This window comes from Amblyomma mixtum, chromosome 1 (genome assembly GCF_055824585.1).
Source record: "Amblyomma mixtum isolate Tamu chromosome 1, ASM5582458v1, whole genome shotgun sequence".
Lineage (NCBI taxonomy): Eukaryota > Metazoa > Arthropoda > Arachnida > Ixodida > Ixodidae > Amblyomma > Amblyomma mixtum.
The window spans coordinates 181,798,535-181,814,484 of record NC_143012.1 but is presented as its reverse complement, the minus strand read 5'-3'; the positions used below and the strand labels follow the sequence as shown (position 1 = coordinate 181,814,484).

The 15,950-nt window shown below is 47.1% G+C and overlaps 1 protein-coding gene across 1 annotated transcript in view; it reads right to left on the bottom strand.

Moving 5' to 3' along the window:
• Positions 1–13,228, bottom strand: part of LOC149370149 (putative 4-coumarate--CoA ligase 3) — a 54,640-nt gene extending 41,412 nt beyond the window's left edge. Inside the window, exon 1 of the mRNA XM_089560313.1 lies at positions 13,182–13,228. The gene's annotated coding sequence lies outside the window, so the exon portion shown is untranslated. The remainder of the gene's footprint in view (positions 1–13,181) is intronic.
• Between the last annotated feature and the right edge of the window lie 2,722 nt (positions 13,229–15,950).

Here is a 15,950-nt window from a genome sequence, read left to right as displayed (position 1 = left end):
AGATTTAGAAGGAACTTTAAAACAAAAATGTTTAGTACTTTACATTAAGCTTTGTTTATTTATTGAGGTCAATTCAATGACCAAAGGCGGTAAAAATTGAAGTGGTAAGGAAAAAAAAGAGATAAAGAAACAGGGGGACAACAAACAAATGGTTTCAAAGCACTAACATCAGTGATGCTCACGAAGAGGAATAAAACAATCTAAAATTATATGTGAGTGGCAAAAACGAAAACTCAATTCATGGCGATCGGTGCGCGATGGCATATACGAAGGTTAAGTAGGCGACTGGGATTTGAGACTTGCTTGCTATTTATGGCTCATAATTTTTCGAAACCAGACTAGCAAGCTTTGATTATTTGAAATAGGCGCCTACAAATGACGCGCGTTGCGGCTCTAGCTCACCGCCGGTTGGAAATTCCTGGTTACTTTTAACTCCTCCCGATAACTGCCGCAGATATACTTCTGCCACGAGAGTAATGCTGGCTGCTTTGGCCTCGTGTTGGCCCTGGCTGCATGTTCCCTAAGGTCAGTCGTAGATGAGAGTCTGGAATGGGGCAGGGTCGTGTTCTCTGCCGCCTCACGTGGCAGTGGTAGATAAATCTGAAGCGTAGGAGCGTTCTTTACTTCTCTCGCACTGCAACTCTCCTCTAGCACATCGTTCCAGCAGGAGCTACGGGCACGGTACTTTTATTTTTCTCTCTTTTTACTGCCTACCGCAACGTATACTCATCTGGATTCCGTATGGAAGGTGCGAAGCATTCCCCGCCGCCAGCTGCGGGCCACCCGCCGCTCGTGTGCTGGCCCTTGTTTCTTGCTGTCCTTGTGTGGCATCGTGATTTAATGGTTCTCCAAAACGTTCAGTTGGGCGAGTTGGTAGATATTCATGATGTAAACAGCGCGAACTACAAGGGACAAGAAAAGAAGGGACACAGGACGAGCGCTGACTCGCAACTAAAAGGTTCTTGTCCCTTGTAGTTCGCGCTGTTTACATCATGAATTAATGGTTCTCCTCGCAATCCGCTATCGCAACACCTGCTCTACGTTGTCGTTGACTCACGTCAACAAAATTTCTGGATTTCGGTAATTTTCGTTGAAAACCCTCTGAAAACAGGGAGTAATAGCTGCCCTTGTGCTCCTGGCTCCTGCGCTGTCGTGTTTCTAAAGGAGTAATTGAGCGCTACTTATTTGATACAAGCACAAATTAAGACATGAGAGGACTGGCGCTGACTGTAAGTTTATTTAAACACAAACTCATTTAATCATTTAGAAGGAAGACAGCGAGCGCACGCGCTTTTATCACCACAAAAAAACACTTTTGCCGACTAAGGAGGCTGGACAGCATTTTAGCGGATGCGCTTCCTGCATTCCTCCTAAATAAATATACGAGTGTGTCTTTCAGTAAACTTGGTGTCAGCGGACGTCCTGTCGTGCCTTTCTGAGTGCGTGTCTGAAATAAGTACCGCTCAATTACTCTGCTGGAAACAATTCCCGTCAACTTGTTTGATGGGGCGCTCTGGTGCATTGGCTCCTGTACAGCGGCGCTAAATTTTTCCTGTTTGTGCAACTGAAAGTGCCGCTGGTAATTTCAAAATTATGGCAAGAAGCCAGTGAGCGGATGCGCTCACTACTCGAGTGTATGGTTGCAATGTGTTGCAAACAGTCTTTCAGCCTCACTAGAGAAACTTGACAATTGACTTGACAATCGTCTTTCTAGGTCAAGACGTTCGCTGTTCGTCTCTTGTTCATTGCCAGTGCTTTCACAATCGACATGTTCTCGAAGGCTTCACCCGTCGTTTAAAAGGCGTCAGAATGCCCAAATGCACCGGTTTATAGTTCAGTAGAAAAGGCTACGCAGCGGTTCTTCACGATTTAAAGACCTCGCTTGTCAGGAAAGCAAACCATTCTAGCGCAGTATTGGAACCTTTGTGTAACGTTGCTTAGTCGCCGTGTACTGAGCCGTTCAAATATGCCGTCGACATATGAGACTCTACCTTGATGGTTACATGTACAATGGTCAGCAGATGCCTCATAGAGAAGGAGGCAATCTCGCGACCTACATGAAAAATATTGATACCCGTATAATGTCACTGTCAAGGTTCCGGTGACAGCTTTTCACTTTTCAGTTCTTAATTGTACCTTTCTCACTAGTTAATATCGTAGCTGTGTACCGGCTTGAGTAGTGCACAAGCAGTATTCTGAGGCCAAATCCCGGCCCGGGCTCGAGACACAAAGCCCGGTCTTCGCCCAGGCCAGCGTCTTCAAGACTGGGCCCGGCACTTGCCCGCTACGTTATAATGAACCCTGGCACGGCCCACCAAGCCCTACGTTAGGCCCAGACTGTTCCCGGATCCGCTGTCCCAACAAATGAAGGGGTAAATTACTGTGGATAAATTGGGGAGACATGGGAGAGGCCTTTGCCCTGCAGTGGGCGTAGTCGGGCTGATGATGATGATGATGAATTACTTTGCACAAGCAAGTAGTCTCCAGCTACAGAAGAAGTGGTTGTCAGAGGTCCTCAAATCGTAGTAGCATTTGAAAAATATTTGCACACGATTTAACAGGCGCACTAAATGCCACTTGCTTTCGCTATACCATCGCCTCCTAAAACATTCAAGGACTGCGCCCACTCTGGTGGCATCAGCACCCGCCGTTCTACTGGCCATTTCCCTACCCCTGCCGCTGCCTCCAGTTCCCCGTTCCGGCCTTTTGGTCCCGTCGCGTCGCGCCTCATTTTTCTCTTCTTCCCGCACGCAGCTAGTTTGTCCAGCCAGTCGCTTCAGCGTTGTTTTTCTCGTGCCTGTTCTGCGGCATCCAGGCTTCGACATGCCTAACAAGTGTTGTGTGCCCATGTGCTCAAGCAGCTACAATACGGGGAACATGGTTCAACTGCTTTTGTTCCCAAAGGATGAAGAGCTCTACAAGAAGCGGCCCAGTGCGATTCCTCGAAAGGATTTTGTGCCTGCTGTCAACAAGGTACAAGTGATTTTCTTTGCTGTTGCCACAAATGTACGGGAGCTATGACAAAAATTAAGCATAAAAATTAGATTGGTTTGGTTTATTGGGGTTTAACGTCCCGAAGCAACTCAGGCTATGGGGACGCCGTAGTGAAGGGCTCCGGAAATTTCGACCACCTGGGGTTCTTTAACGTGCACTGACATCGCACAGCACACGGGCCTTTAGAATTTCGCCGTCATCGAAATTCCGCCACCGCGCCCGGGATCGAACCCGCGTCTTTCGGGTCAGCAGCCGAGCGCCGTAACCACTGAGCCACCGCGGCGGGGCGAAAATTAGATTGTATTGCGTTGGTAATGTGGTGCGTCGCAAGTTTGCTACTGTAATGCAGGTGTGCGCCTTGCACTTCCACGCATCCTGCCTCGAACATACCACATCGTACACAGATCCGCGGACAAGAAAGTTGCTCGAAGCCCCACTGAAGGTGCCACGTCTGCGCCTTGGATCAGTGTGATCCAAATTCCGTGTTTGCCCCTCGTATCTGTAGAAGATGCCTTGCCAGCAAGAGACTCCTCAGATGCCAAGAAATGCGTCGGGAGTCATCATGTCTTGCTCGTGCTATTGAGGCGTCTGCAGCCTGCTATCGGCAAGCACAAATGCAGTGCAAATTTTTATCACTGCATGAAATGATGGAGCGGTTAAAAGTCGTGTTGTTCCAGTTGAATGGACTGCTATTAATCGACCAGACTGTACCATGTTCCTGAATATTTTAAATAAAAGCGCGCTGGTTCTACAGTCCACTGTTACTGTTTCCGCAGATCTTCATATCACTGCGTGTTTTCACGGCAACCCAGTGGAACGTTTAGGAGATTCTCTCGTGCCTGAGCGCAAGACATCCTCAACTACAGTGTCCCAGCCCACGTTAAAGTCATACTCACCTTAGACCTCTCAGAGGCCTTTGACAAGATCCACCACAGCGCCATACTAACCGCACTTTTCCCATTAAACATTGGACATAAAATGTATTCTTAAATCCGCGCCTTCCTCACCAATCGTAACACGGATGTTCACATAGGTCCCGACTCCTCCTCCTTCCACACTCTTCGAAGGGTGGGCACCCCAAAGGCTCGCTACTGTCACCATTTCTATTCAAAGCTGCCCTTATCCCCCTAGATGTTTCCCTGAACCGCATACCGCACCTCTGGCACACTCTATATGCTGACGACATCACCCTGTGGACTACGACGGGCAACGATGGGCACATAGAAGACACTCTCCAACAGGAAGCCACACAAACACAACAGTACGCTCGCACTACAGGCCTCACTTGCTTCCCAACCAAATACGAACTTCTAATCATACGCCCTAAACCCTGCACCCATCCTACAACACCCATCAACATAACACTAGACAGACAACCAATACCGGAGGTAAACGCCGTACGGATACTTGGGATCCATTTGCAAAATAACGGACACAACACTTTCACTATCAAAAAACTTAAGGACACAACAACCGCACTGGTACACCTCATCCGTCACGCCTACGGCTTCCTTCCGGCTACACTACCCCACCAGGTGGAGCTGATCTGGGTGCCTTCGCACTCGGGAAAACCTGGTAACAAGGCCGCCAATGTCCGCGCCCGAGGACTAATAAACAGGCGCCGGCGGACTCGAGCCTGCACTACTCGAGAGAGCGCATGCATACCTTCATCGAGCTCACGCAGTCCTATCGGGCCGAACGTCAGCTCTACCCCTCTCCCCACACATCCCTTACCAACCACCACCCGGTCCTGTGGCGCCGCCTGCAGACGCGAACACTCCCCACCCCCTACCTAATCTCTCGCATCCACCCGGGTACCTTCACCCCATCCTGTTCCTTGTGCTCCCACCCCACCGCTACCCTAGCACACATCATCATGGGGTGTCCGGCTGATCCTCCCCCGCCGGGCTCGGAGCTCTCCACCTGGGAGGAATGGGAGGCCTCACTGCGCGCGACAGAGCCGCACAGGCAGAAGACCGCCACCACGCGGGTCGCGGATGTGCTGCAGCGTCATGGACTGCAAGACATCTAGCGCAGTGGGGCCGTGTCTGGCCCGGGATTGTAGCCCACACCAGTGGGCAACAAAAGTTTCTTCTCTCCCTCTTTCGTGCCTGACGAAATCGGTGACAGCAGTTTCCCGCTTGATATATTAAATAAGTTCCAGCAGACTCCTGACGACAAAGGTTCATCTGATGGCCTTACTAATCTGATAGGAAACCTCTTGAAGGATACTGAGTAAAGCGTCCTCAAAAACAGGAAAGACACCATTAAATTTTTGAGGAAACAAGAGCTTTTGCTTGAGAAAGACCGATTGCAGCACTTATTTGAAACAATGGTGCTTACTTGCATACTGCATACTATATCTCCTCATGCGTACAAGTTTTAGACGAGCTCCGGCTTTTTGACTTTGCCGCATCCAAGTGCCTTCAGAAACGTCTGCTCATCTTTCCACCTATCACCTGAGAACGAATCAGGTGATCACAATTTAAAAAAATAAATTGACCAGAGCTTTAATAAATTGAAATCGCCTGAGAGTGCTGTTATTTTGATGGTAGACGGGAATCACATTCAGCCATGGACTACAAGGAGGAAACATTGCAGGGCAGCAGTGAACTCAGATGAAGCTGCAACTACTGCACATGTGTTCATGGTGCAAACTACTTCGAGAGGTTGTCCACAGTGCTGCGTCACTTCATGCTGTCTTCAAAAAAGCAGTTCTTGGACAGGAAAGAATTGGTGGTAAACTTTTAGCTGTAGTAACTGATAATAACTCAATCAACAGGAAGGCTTTAAGCATGTTTACGAAGCCGCATTAGGTGAGGATTGTATACCCACATCCAGCTGATGTAACACGGCCCATATTTTACATCGTTTACGCTGTGCAACCTGTTGGGGTGGGTTAGAAATAATTGGCTGTACTAAAGAAATCCTGTAAACAACTTTTATTTCCCCACGTTTAACCTCACTGACCATTGCGTTCACCCTGACATCATACAGTGGGCATCATTCAAGGATCTTAGTGAGCTTCGCAAACTTGAAGCTTCTCAGTTCTTGAAGTACAGCTATCGGCTGTCTTCGAAGGCTTTAAACCGAAGAAATTTATAAAGGCAAATTACGAGTTAGCCTTGCAGGTTTTCAACGCATTTGTGGCTGAAGCCTTGGACGCGCACTGCGATGCCCGCACTTTCACGTGCGAAAGAAACTGTCAGCTTCATCAGAATAATTTTTCGTTGGTGGAAGGCAGTTAATGTGAAAACGCCATACAAGGGCTATCACCACTGCGACTTATACGAAGAGCCTATTTCACTGTTGAATGACGAACCCAAGTATTCTTTTTGCACGCTTTCATGACCTAGCTTGACGTATGGGAATTTTACAAACGCGACAAAGTCACGCTCACAAAATAAACTTTGAATGCTTTGAGGAAATCAGCATATGTTCTACTTGCATTCTCCAAGTATTGAATCTGTGAGCTGGGTTTTAAGCATATGCTACTGGGAGAAGTGCAAACAGATGGCCTGGAGAACAGGTTTGGTCAGTACAGAAAAATGGCTGGAGTGAACTACCCCATCAGCATACAAGAGCTTTACAAGTGCGAAGGCAGAATTCACCTCCAAAACACACTCCCTGTGGTGACGTGCGCCGGTGACCTCAACTACGATCAGGACAATTTGGGTTCACGCGCGCCTGTCTTTGGCTATGTAGGTGGATTTTGCGCTCATTCTGTAGCGAAAGCTCTGAACTGCGATTTTTTGCCGAGAGCACCTTGTGAACTGCGAAACAGCAGAAAATGGTGACGCCAATGTTCTCTCTTTGACTGCTAGCCTGAATCGAGGCGGGCTGAAATTGCCAAGTGCATGTGCTGGCGCTGTCGTGGTGCACACTGAGGTAAATGTAAAAGATCTATTACAACCAGAGAATACCACAATGTTTCTGCAACAACACAAAGAGAGGAATGCTGTTAGACAAGTGGTTATCTAATCGCTGCCGTAGGTTAGGTTAGGTTAGGTTAGGTTAGGTTAGGTTAGGTTATAAGCATGATTGCCAAGTGCTCGACAAATAACCTGTTACAACTACTGCATGCAACGCAATAACGCGGCTGATGTTGAAACAGTCGACGCGAAAGAGTGAAAATTGAGGACATCGACTTCGAAGTGAAGTGCAGCCGTCATTATAATTTATGTAGTGTTCATTTCCTTGTGTGCTTATTGTCCTTGCATAGATGTAAATAAACGCACGCCAGCAAATCTATGGGGCGACGCTCTACTGGAATCAAGGCGTGTTTCCTCTCTAAGCAGAGTTTGAAACAGACCAAGCAGCAGTGCTGATAAGGGTAATTATTCCTAGGAAGACTTCCTTAACCGAAGCGCAAGCTTCCGACACAGCATGCTTGCTGGGTAGAGAACACAGCTGAAAGGAGCGGCGGCGTCGGACGGCCCGTCATGACCTGGCTGAAGTCACGACACTTGACGCGCAGGCCTGAAACCAGTTCACGAAGCGATGGCTACACTCGGAGACAGCTTTCTATGGCTATGCAGCGGAAACTACGAGCTACGGGAGATTACGCTGGGTGGTCTTCAGGGAATCGCAAGCAGCGCTACAAACCTTGTCCAATATAATGAAGAGAACAAATCACTAGCAACTTTCTCATAACCCACCTGCCACACTTGGCTATTGCCGAAGGCCACTGTATAATTTTTTGGTGGCTTCCTGCTCAATGCGGCATCCTAGCCAACGAGAGAGCAAATGAAGCGGACCGCAAATCTACAGCGTCGTAACAATACGCGCAGCTTCACAAAATCAGATGCGTCCCAACTCACCAAACGATACACCCAGCATAAAAAGAACCACCTCTGTAACTTGCCAAGTCATCACTGGCCCTTTCTCCAATCCATCGGCCCAGAGATCAAATAAAGACTACCACTCGGGCTTCCGCGACATCAAGGAGCAATTTATCATCACCTCCGTCTTAGTGCTGCATTTACGAACAGCCTACGATACCGTTTCAAGGAAGCGGACAGTCCGTATTGTGACAACTACAGCTCAATCGAGACGGTATTTCACATTCTCTTCGAAAGTGCCGCATACACCAACGAACGTGCGCACTATGAACAATGCATGCAGTCCGTCACCCAAGTGGCACTCACAGTGGCACTCACAGGCTGCTACAGACAGCAGCGACGTCCGATGGTATTTGTATTTGTTTATTTAGACGCTATTGGTGTTTTAGACAAAATAAATTGCCCAACAAGTTGATAATCCTGCTTTAAGTGCAGATAACCCGACTTCGGACTCATTAAAAGAAGCCAGCATGCAGTGAACTACAAAGTTACAACTCCCCTCAATGACCGCACTCTTTTCTAACACCCTTCTTGCATCGTTACTCTCCTAACCCCTCCCTTACGCAGAGTAGCATGTCCACGAATATTCACGCCGTCCGGTTGTTTACTAAAGAGCCCCCCCCCCTCTGTGCTCGCTGAAGCTGAAACAGCCCATACCAGCCGTGTTGGCGAATGCACTCGTGCAAATTGGCCGTGTGTCAGGAGCCACGATGCTACTTTAAGAACCCATCTGCAGTGCAGCTCGCTGCTGAATTTTGCACTTTTTCTTTTTTCCTTCTTTTTTACCTTCTTCCCTCGTATCGTCCAACGCGGCCAGGAGTGCGCGTTCGAAGTTACATAGATACAGCTGTATGAGCAGAGGTGAGAATTTCCTCCGTTTTTACCTTTCCTACCTCAACCTTCCCTCATTTTGCAAAACTCTCTGACGCTTCCTTCGCCACAACCTCGTTAGATTTGCTCACCCTCCATCTCTCTCACCCTTACTTCGCCTGCCTTCCCTAACTCGCACAACCAGCAGTTGTAATATTGAAATTCTTTTTTTTCATTTTTGAATGTATGTGCCGATTTTTTTTTTAGTGGCACAAGGCGCACACTATTGTCCATTGCGTCCACTTTCTTCTGTGTACAGCCGTGTGCGCCGCTTACGCTTAGCTCTCCGAAGTTCTCGGTAGCCAAGGATGTTCGCGAGAAATAAGAAAGGTATTGTGGCCATGCTGTAGCCATTTACTGGCAAGAACAGGGTCAGTCTGGTACTTGCCACGCAGCGGGCAAAATGAACTATGCTGGAAGAATCGGGACCGCGAAAAACGCAGATATACTCACACGACGCCCTATGTCGACAATTATAAGCGAGTTTCGGGAGCATTTCAGCCAGAAAGTTCGTCCATCTGCCAGAAGGAGTGACATTGCCGTAGTTAACCGGGCCACTCAGCCTACCGATGCTCATTTTATAAGTTTGGAGAGGGTGGAGCGAGAAACAGCTCTACCCACACCCAGAAGACGGGGATTCGCACTGCAATACGGGTCACTCCTGATCAGCGACTGGCCTAAGCCACGGAGCGCACACGGCACATTGGATGACAAAACACTTTACTCTGAATCAAGTTACAGTGAAACACTGCCACGCATTGAGCTTAATATTAGAAATAGGTTTGCCAAAAGGCAACGGAGTGAAGCATAGACGACTGTGGAATAGCAAGGTTACATACATAAGGCAAAATAAGGTGTATGCTGTAATGAACACGCGGCATAATACCGTCGTAATGACCGAGAATAGACGCGTTAAACGTTCACAACGCTACGTGACTGAATGATTCAATACAAAAGTGTTCCACGCGGCATAGAGATCTAGCTACAAGACAAAAAAGGGTTTGCCAAAGTGGGGGTATGTGGTGGCTTATCTGCCGAGTGGATAGGCCACGTCGCGAAGTGCGCCGGCGGGCTGCAGGTGCTCGCTTTCGGCCCCAAGTGGTATCGCGCATGCAGAGGAGCTTGGGCCGCGCATCTTCGGGGCTGGACGTATTAGACTCCGGCCAGAGGCTCACTTTGTGCCCAGATCCCCAGCTTACCTCACTGGTGTGGTGACTAAATCCAGTTCCGTCAAATGTTATTCAACACTGCTGTGTCTATTTATTATAAAATATTCCACCCTTTTTCTATGTCTGGGCATTCGCGCACGTACCTGTCTTGCCCTGTTTTTTGTAATTATTCCTTGTGCCTAAGTACGGCGCGCCGACCTGAAGAAGAACTCGACATTAGTTTCTTGCTTCGCTGTAATGCAAACGAAGCAAGGGGCTAGGCCTCGCCATGAATAACGGCCATTTGCTGCGGCTTCCTCGTTGTTTACAAATAAAAATCATACTTTTAACTCTTCTCTAGAAATACGAATCACACTTTTGACTTTTTTTCTTGGGATTTCGCTTGGGAATTATATTCCTTTCAAAACAGTTTGCGACAACCTCAAGATTGTTTTTCAAGGAACAAAAGTATAACTAATATAACTGAATTATCTTCAACATGCGTAAAAGTACGCAAAAAAAGTTGTCCAGAAGTTGTTTTGCACACGTTAGACAAGTGCTTAAGTAAAAAAGCATGTCACATGGCAGAGGCGAGTCTGTACAGTGAACTGACATTGGTTTTAAAGCGGTATTTCTTTTTACTGAAAAACTGCGGCAGAATATTGTTCCGCCAGTATGCGCTGAAACAGTGTGCGTAGGTAAAGAAAGAAGCGTCTCAGGCAGCAAGTACGGCTCTTCCAGTAAGCCAGACGTCATTTCATTCTCGGTTGTGGTAGGAGTTAATTACAGAAGGTTAGACGCAGCCAAACCGAAAAAGTGCAACCGGAAGAGCTTAAGTACTACCTACACTTCATCTCACCTAACGTCCAATGTTTGCGCTTGTAATGGGGCGCAACTGTCTTTATTCCGGTAGAACGGCCGTGCGAACAAAGGAAAACCGGCGTGTTTTGACCCATGTGTGGCCTCCGAGAAAGCATACAAAAATAATTTCTTAACTTACAGTTCCTCCCCGAAGAGGATTCGAGCTCGTGGTGACGCGAACAAAATAGATTCGCTTTCTTCTGGTTTAGACCACTCGACCATTGTAATTACTCCACCTGGTATCTACTACAGTGATGCAACGTTCTCTGTATAGGAACTGTGTACAATTAATCAGGAAAGCGGTGGCAAATCAACACGATGCATAATACGACAAACCTATGCAACTAATCAATAGGAAATAGACAACAAAGAGCACTGCAAAAAGATGGAGTGCCACTTCGATTCGAACACCATCTGGGCATACATATTCCTTCAGTGCACAATTTTGCTACCGAAGTGGTCTTTCGCAGAAACAACAGATTGACAATGTAGGTACATCATGAGTATTTTCCAGAGGCTGTTTAGTCCAGTTAGAAAAAAACATGATGTAAGGGTTACAAAACAAATGGCAGTGCAGTGAGATTTCGTACAGAATGGGGTGCCAGATAAGTGTTTTCTTCAATGTACGCTGCATGATAAACCCTGAAGAGTATTGCATTTTCGCAATTTTTGAATCAATGCTCAGTCGGTGCTGGAGCAACATTAACGCGGCAATATACCGTAGACACAAAACTGCCCTTTTTCTTTAGCCATATTTTAATGGACAAAGACTCGATGTGTTGCTTATTCAAAAATCTCTTTTGCTTATTCAAATGCTCTTTTGACTACATAATGGCCGGTAAACATAGCAGTACAGGTGGAGGGAAGAGCAAACAAGTAAATCCTTGTGCGAACGTTTTTGTCAGCACTGAAGACAGGAACTATGGAGAGAAACGAACTGCCAAATATACCTAAAGCATTAAGTCCCCAAAACACGGTCGGATATAAACAAGAGAAGACACTATGATGTTCTGTAAAATGAAACAAATTGACTTCCAAGGAGCAAAACCTCGTCGAAAACGCTTCATGTAAAGTTTTGTGCAATGAATTATTTGGAACACAAAATAAATTTTAGTGGCGAGAAACAAAATACAGGTGGTCACCGTGCCAAGTCTGTTTCTGCCTGTCACCCTGCCTCCTGGTTTCTCTATTTTCCGGCTATCGTCTCCACCCTTATCGCCGCGTATTGAAATGCCAGCCTCTGGCGTTGTGCTTTAGAAATCGTCGTCGCCAACTTTTATCCGTGCGAGATAGAGTACAAAATAAGATAACTCAGGTAGCCGGAAGGTCAGCCAAGGATCAGCACTGTGGCCGGTTTGAAGGAATGAGGGACAGCACAGTGGAGGGCTTCGGAATAATTTAGGCCACCTGGGGTTCCTTACCGTGCTCTGACATTCTATGTCACATGGGAGCTTTTGTATTTCGCCTCATTAAAAGTGCGGCCACCTCGACTAGGATTTCCTTCCAGATCCCAGCTGTTGAAGCAACAAAAGAAAGGTGCAAAGCTGTACCGTTTTGGTTCAAAGTAATCGCGCAGCGGGGTTTTTCTTGGCTGTTTAATGCTGCATTTATGGAATCGCCTTAGGTACAAATCTGGGCAAGGTGAGCAGAATCTTTCTCTTCCTCTTTCAAGATTCTTTCTGCTTACGTTGGCTTTAAAGGTGCAGTGAAGAGGAATCTGAACTCATCTTTTTGCCGCGGGAACTCAATCTACACGTTCCGAACATTCTTAGAAACCTCGATTTATTGTCCTGTGTGGCCGATTTCCCTAATTAAATCGAATTAACGTCCGGCTCCCGCCCTTTTTTTTTAAATTCTCTCCGTACGGTGGGCGGAGTCGACCAACGCTGGAGTGCATGCCTTTCACCCAGTCCCGTGGCGGCTTGCCGCTCTGCCATCGGCGGAGTACTACGTAGTAGTCCGTAGTAGCAAATAGTCCGCTCGTATTTTTATTTCTGCGGGCTTATTTCGCGGCTATATTATCTGCGAATGAAACTATTTATTCACGGAAACCTAAAAAACAAAATAAAGCGAAAGCAAATCCTCCACGGAGCTGGCTGAAAGGCACTCCACGCGTTGGTCGACTCCGCCCACCGTACGGGGAGAATTAAAAAAGAAAGGCGGGAGCCGACATTAATCCGATTTAATTAGGGAAATCGGCCACACAGGGCAATAAGTCGAAGTTTCTAAGAATGCTCGGAACGTGTAGATCGAGTTCCCGCTGCAACAAGACGAGTTCAGATTCCTCTTCAGTGCACCTTTAAGGGCTCTACTACACGGCTGAGAAGCAAGCTTCCTTGCCTGGCTACTTACAGCATAGATAGCACGCACGTGCACAGCTAAAGTAATCAAGGTCGGGTTGCGGTCTTGAAACTGCTAGACGTCGAACGCTCTTGTAGCGGTAAAAGTGACTTTCGAAATTGCTTACCTGTGCTAACACTGGCGTAGAGTGCGAAGGAAGACTTTCGCCGCCCCCTGAAGCGCCCGAAGGTAATGTTTTTCTTTCATATAACCCGTCAGTTGGCATTGCGTTTAACTTTTTGACATTAAATATGACAAGGTCAGGCTCGACGGAACGTCACGTTTCAGATGCCAAGCGGCAAGGCTGAAGTCCCCAGATGGCACACGGTCGCTGTGTGCGGTAATTGCGTGCCAGTGTTTCGTGCGCAGCTCATCAGGTTTCGCACATGGGACAGGTAACAGCTGTCCTGAAAATATAGAAACATGCATTAATAATCCTAGAAGTATGCGTCCACTGCAACAGATGGATAATAGTAAGGGGCGAATCATGTAGACGAAAATAAAACTTGAAGGAGACGAATCTGTGAAAAAGAACAAGTGAAACAACAAATCGGGTGGAATAAAAAATGTAGCATCCTCATCAACCACGGAACTTGGAGCCTCTGAAATGCAAGGACTGAACGGGCAACACATACTCTAAATTTTTTCTTTATTGAATGCGCGTGCAGGTTTTTTGTGCAGTGCGAGCATGAGAACAGAGTGTCAACTGCCTAACCGGAAGAAATTTGCTTTCCCTCGCAGCGTTTTACTCTTGTTCCCGGCATCAAGAAAAGCCGTGTCTCGTTATTGACGGCGATAGAGATCGAACGCTGTGAAGTACGGCTGTAGTCACAGCTCAGGGAGCGTTTTCATCGGATCTTCAACTGGCAGACGGACGACGTTGGACGCGGCATCGTGATCATCTCCGGCAGGCAAACCCGCTGCCCCAGGTTGAGCATAACCAACCGTCCAGCACAGTCATGGACCCTGACGTTGTGCCCAGTCCTGACGTGTCCAATCCGGCAGGGCAGGTTGTGGCACCTGACTTGTCAGATCAGAGTTCTGAAGTCTCCTCTCCAGGGGTCTCAACTGAGGAACCAAGGCAACCAAGGGCTTCAGAAGGTACAGCGTCCCCTCGTCAAACACCTGTCACCACGCCTCCCCGGCGGGGCACCAGGGTTCATCGTCCTGTACAGCGCTACTGCCCATACCTCAAGTGCTGCCATTGTTACACGTAAGCACCTTATAATTGTTTGGTTGTTTTTTAACTTAGGGTGGGAGGGATGTGACATTATTGATCACTGGAGGGCGCCACCGCGTCGGTAAATAAAAAGGCACGCATGAGTGGGCTAGTCAGTGCGTGCATGCCCTCGACTGGCGTGTTGTTCTTCACTCTTGGCCGGGAAATGTTCCCGGCGCGGCTTATCACACTTGGTCATATATCAAGGTCTTGCGGGGTTTGTGGGTGTGTGCCAAGTGAAAAAAAAAATAATATAGAAAAATAAAAAATATTCGCGGCTGTGATTCCAACCCGCGGCAGCGTGAACAGATCAACTTCGCTGTCCTCTGTGCGAAAGCGTCACAGCGCTATGCATTGCGCATCATCTTGTTCTTGAACTAATACTAATATCCAGCTAATATTCGTGCCTTGAGCTATGTGATGGTTGTGACAGAGAGATGCGCCCGACTTGTGTTGGCGTGGACAACGTTTTTATTTTATTTGTTTATTGGATGGGCAATACATGGTACTGCCCGTGGGGCAGGACAAAAGGAGTTAATTAGTCTCCTGACGAGGCCCTGGCCCCACTGGGCGCAACAGCAGCGGTTAAAAAATACAATTCCGGTTACAAAATGCATGGAGACAGCACACATACAATTAGATATAGCAATCATCACCGTACAAAAATGCACACGGATCATGTTCAAAGAGAAAAACACATATCACACATATCACAAATAGCCGCCGCGGTGGCTCAGCGTTTATGGCGCTCGGCTGCTGACCCGAAAGACGCCGGTTCGATCCCGGCCGCGGCGGTTGAATTTCTTTGGAGGCGAAATTCTAGAGGCCCGTGTACTGTGCGATGTCAGTGCACATTAAAAAACCCCAGGTGGTCGAAATTTCCGGAGCCCTCCACTACGGCGTCTCTCATAGACTTAGTCGCTTTGGGACGTTAAACCCCATAAACCAAACCAAACATGTCACAAATATAGAAACCAGAACACAATAAGTTTGCAATGAGAAATCATTATTCGTACGTGTTTGGCCAGCTATTTGGTGTGAAAAGAAGTTGTATGCTGCGTTTGAAAGTTCTCAGACTTCTACATGAGTTTGCAATCTCGAGAATGTCTGGGTAATTATTACATAGTTTCATAACTTGATGATCAATTGTCTGTTTAACACAATTTGCCCTCGGTTTTTCTATGACAATGAAAGTCCTACGCAAATTGTGGCCAGTATCTCTATTTAGATAATGACTAAAAAATCGACTTTAATTACTTGATACTTTAGAGAATATGCAGACAGATAATTTCTGTTTGCATATTTCGTGAAAAGGTCGGATATTTTGTGTTCTCATTAAGGTTACAGGGTGTACATTTTCTTTATATTATGTCCTAATCGCCCTTCGCTGCAGTGCAGTCTATCGTTATCGGTCACAATTCCGGTTCCCCATATTAAAGCACAGTAATTAAAGTGTCAGTGTACAAGTGAAAAATAAAGCTGCTTTTTGAGCCTGGCAGGGACGAGATTTCGAAGGCGGCATAACATTCCAATAGATCTGTCTACTTTGATTCTTATATTTTCTACATGATAGGACCATGTTAAGTTCGGCTGAAAAGTAACACCTAGAAAGGAATGACAATCTACGCGCTCATCAATGCATCATTAAAGTTCAGGTTTAGATTGAAGACATTGGGT